This window comes from Zea mays, chromosome 10, assembly GCF_902167145.1.
Source record: "Zea mays cultivar B73 chromosome 10, Zm-B73-REFERENCE-NAM-5.0, whole genome shotgun sequence".
Lineage (NCBI taxonomy): Eukaryota > Viridiplantae > Streptophyta > Magnoliopsida > Poales > Poaceae > Zea > Zea mays.
In genome coordinates, this window is record NC_050105.1 from 116,262,033 (window position 1) to 116,266,305 (window position 4,273).

The window sequence follows — 4,273 nt, forward strand, 5'->3', positions numbered from 1 at the left end:
GATTGTACCTGTCGACGAAAAACATTACAGTCGTTGATGGCATGATTGAAAGAATTATGCCACTTACAATAAGCACGCCTCTTTAATTCATCTATAGGAGGGATATTATGAGTTAATTTAATGTTGCCATTTTTAAGTAGCTCATCAAATATCTTATCGCATTTGGCAACATTAAAGGTAAATTTAATCTCTTCTTGCCGATTCTTTTGAACCGGCTGTAAGGAAGAACGTGCTGAAGATTTGGCCTTTGTTGGCCAAATAAACTCAGCGGTATATACATCTGCTGATTCATCATCTGAACTATCACGCTCTATTAGATGTATAGTACGGGTGACCGATTTTGATGTCTCTTTAAATCGGCTTTCACAGGCTAAAGCCCGCTCATGTAGCTGGGCTATCGAAAAGAACTGGGTTCCATCTAATTTGTCTCTTAAGTAGGATAGCAACCCATTAAAAGCTAGCCCTGCTAGCTCTTTGTCTGCAACATGGATCCGAAAGCATCGGTTTCTAGTGTCCCGGAACCTCCGGATATAATCATTAACCGATTCTTCGCGTCCTTGTCGGACTGAAGCTAAGTCAGCTAATCCTAATTCATATTCCCCGGCAAAGAAATGTTCATGAAATTTATTTTCTAACTCATTCCAGGAATTAATGGAATTAGGAGGCAGTGTGGCGTACCATGCAAAAGCGGTACCAGTAAGCGATAAAGAAAATAACCGAACACGAAATGCTTCTCCATCAGCCAATTCGCCTAGGTGTGATAGGAACTGGCCTATGTGTTCGTATGTGCTTCTCCCATTCTCACCAGAAAACTTAGAAAATTCTGGTATCCTTGCCCCTTGTGGATATGGGACAGTGTCAAACCAGTGACTATATGGCTTTTGGTATGATTGCCCTACTCTGGCTACATTAACTCCGAACTTATCTCGAAATAGTTCAGTCATCTCTTCCCTAATTTTTTCCATTGCACCCGGTGGTAGACCACCGGATCCTGGGCTGTGGGGCTCATTTGGTCGGGTATTAGTATACCGACCTTCTTGCCGTGACCGATCGATAGTGTTGATCGGTCTGTGATTATATGGTGCATTATGGTTTAAATATGTAGAAGGCGAAATATACTGCTGTTGTGGTGTGTAATAATTTGGTGCATGGTGTGCAACAGCAGGTTCCGCATATGTGTATCCGGTTTGTATGGTGGTACATCCGAACTGTCCGGTCGTGTTCGCCATTATTGGGGCGCCACGCGGTAGTCCCGGTACGGCCCCGGACTGTCCGGCATAGAAAGCCGGACGGTCCGCGTAAGGGTCGGGCGGTCCGGGTAGCATCTCGGACGGTCCGACCGCGTCCAGGGTCGCCGATCTGCCAAACAGGGACGGCGGCGGTCCTAGGGCGGCCCCGGACTGTCCGGCAGAGCAAGCCGGACGGTCCGCGTATGGGCCGGATGGTCCGGGCAGAAGCTCGGACGGTCCGACCGTATTCAGGGGCGCCGATCTGCCAAGCAGGGATGGCGGCGGTGGTACTTGCCCTGGATATGAGTTCATCGGCATACCATATAATGGTTGGGTCTGCAAATCCCCATTTGTTGCCGATGTATTAGACATAGATATCCTGTTACTAGTCTCATATGATGGAAAACTAGGAGCAACAGACTTCTCCAACGTATGCGTTAATTTTCTAATTGACTCTTCTAACCCTCCAATCTGTTGTTTCATTTGATTCTGCTGATGATCTACATACTGTTTAATAAATTGGATGTCGTCGGGTTTACTTACGTTGGGGACTTGAAGCGAAGATAGAAGAGATGCGACGTCAGTCTCTCCATGTTTGACAACTTTCTGGTGGCGATCCACCGTGTATTGTGATAATAATTTCTCCCTCGCTTGACGCATGTAGTCCTCGTATTGCTGTTGCTCATCGGCCGTCAGACTTTCAACAGCCGGCTTCAGGATATTGTCCGGGGAGATATCGGTGTGATCTTTAGAACCGACCATTTGAGGGCCTGATTTTTAGTAGATCTAAACACCTTCCCCAACGGAGTCGCCAAAAAGTATGTTGACGCCTTTTCAGAGCGCCAATCACTCAACAAGAACCGGCGGCGGTGTTCTCTGGTCAGGCGCGGACGGTCCGCGGCACAGGGCCGGACGGTCCGCGACCTGGAGCAGGGGCAAAGGTTCCCTGTCTGACGGCCAGACGGTCCGCGCCTATAGGCCGGACGGTCCGCGCGTGCGCAGGGGGCGGCGAAGGTCGCCGGCGGCGCCTGGATCTCGCTCCCGGGAGGGACCCCGTCGGGGAGGAGAGATCCTAGGTGTTGTCTAGGCTCGGGTAGACCGACCTAGACTCCTCTAATCGACATAGAGTCGAAGAGAGGCGGAGAATTTGGAGATTGAGAGGCTAAACTAGAACTAAACTAGAACTACTCCTAATTGTGCTGGAAATAAATGTGAAATAGAAGTGGTATTGGTTCGATTGTTGGGGTTCAATCGGCCGTAGCCCTTCATCTATATAAAGGGGAGGTCTGGATCCGCTTCCAACTGATTTCCGAGTTAATCCCGCGGTTTTAGGTAACAAATCCCGCGAGAAACTAGGAACCCTAACTGACTCTGCGCACGCGCGGACCGTCCGCGCCATCACCGCGGACTATCCGTGCTGCTCTTTTTGGTCTCCAGCAGATGTAGATATTGGAGCACCAAATTGAGAATTAGAATCATCTTTCCTGAATTCTGTTGTTTGGCTGCAAATGGAATTAATGATTGAAATCAGAGATCTAATTTCCTAGAATTAAACTATAACTAGAAACTCACTCTCTCAATTCAGAATATCACACCTCTGTATTGGGTGGAATCAGACCGAATAATTACAAACTTCAATTCAGTGGCATTCAAACAATAAAATTGCAATTTTATATCATTGCAGTAACATGTCTGATTTGGTATTTAGCCCAATTCAATTCTATATCCTCTAATATCAACGTACAAACGGAGAATTAAGAAAATGAGGTTTTTCCCAAACTAGCCATTAATATTAAAAAAAAGAATCATATTTTAAAGACCAACGATCACGCTGCACAATGCCTGAGATGAGGGGACAATATATAATCGAACCTGTAATCCTTCAGACCGCTGCAGAGCATCCACGACAGGCTCTGTGGATGAAAGCAAGTGATCACTGCCACATCCGGCCATCAGCAGCTCTTTTCCAGGAGCACCATCACAGCCCAGAACGACACCTGCAAATTCCAAAGCCAGCTCCGCTGATAAGATATGAGAAAACAGCACCATCAATACGCAGGCTAAAACGACGAGAAAACAAACCGGCTTTCGCTTCGGATCAAAGTGTATAATCAGTAAGTCAAGTGAATAGATCGAAAATGAGAAGAAAACGCATTGGCCAAGACGCATATTGCCGCAACAAAAATGCTGGTTCGGTTTCCACCGATCAGAATGCAGACATAGGAATAAAGAAAAGTATGTGTGCACGTATGAGAACCAGAACCACTCAGGATCCAGGGCACTCGTCCCTCCTGGAAGGAGCTATATGAGAGGAGAACGACCGAATAAGAATAGAGGGGAAGGGGGAGCGAGAGGCGGGAGCCGTACGAGAGAAGGCGTCCTTCCTCCTGAAGAGCACCGACGGCAAGGCCACCCCACTCCTGCGCTCCCCGCCCGATCCCGCCGAGCCGCCGGCCCGCACGACCACCCCGAGCCTCGCGCCGGACACGGCGAGCGACGCCATCCCGCGCGCACCAGCTAGCCACAAATCAACCACCCGCACGTACGCTCCTTCACCCGCGCGGCCCACGGGAAGCGAGTGCGCGAGGGGCAGCCGAAGCCGAGGAGGAGCGGCGCCAGATATTGTGTATTAGCCCGCGCGCGGGAGCGAGCAGGGCTGGCTGGGAGGGAAGGAATGGGGGGCAGCAACGTGTGCGGCGGAGGTGGAAGAAGCAGTGTGGCCAGGCACCGGCGCTGCATGGGCATGGGAGAGGGAAAAGGCCACAAGGGTGGGGACGCGTGTGACGTTCGCGCCGGAGGTGACAGCAGAAACGGACGCAGAACCCTTGTTCGGTTTCCATTTCCGTCTTTTTCTTAATGAATGGGATTAGATTCTAAAAAATCAGGAAACGCACAACAGAAAAAAACCAAAATTCCTATGGACCAAAATAAATCTCGTGTATGTTTAGATGAGTCTATAAAAGTTTAATTAGTTTTTGTCGACCGACAGCCAGCCGAAAATCAGCTCATTTTTTATCCTTCAGACGGTCAACCGTGTGCAGACG

General features: G+C 49.1%; 1 pseudogene across 1 annotated transcript; it reads right to left on the minus strand.

Annotated features, from left to right (window-relative positions):
- Positions 1-2,532: 2,532 nt before the first annotated feature.
- On the minus strand, positions 2,533-3,883 carry LOC112416062 (1,4-alpha-glucan-branching enzyme pseudogene; annotated as a pseudogene). Its single transcript, NR_155766.1, has 3 exons — positions 3,597-3,883; positions 3,102-3,226; positions 2,533-2,731 (listed from the first exon to the last, which is right to left on the minus strand). The product of NR_155766.1 is annotated as a 1,4-alpha-glucan-branching enzyme pseudogene (transcript).
- Between the last annotated feature and the right edge of the window lie 390 nt (positions 3,884-4,273).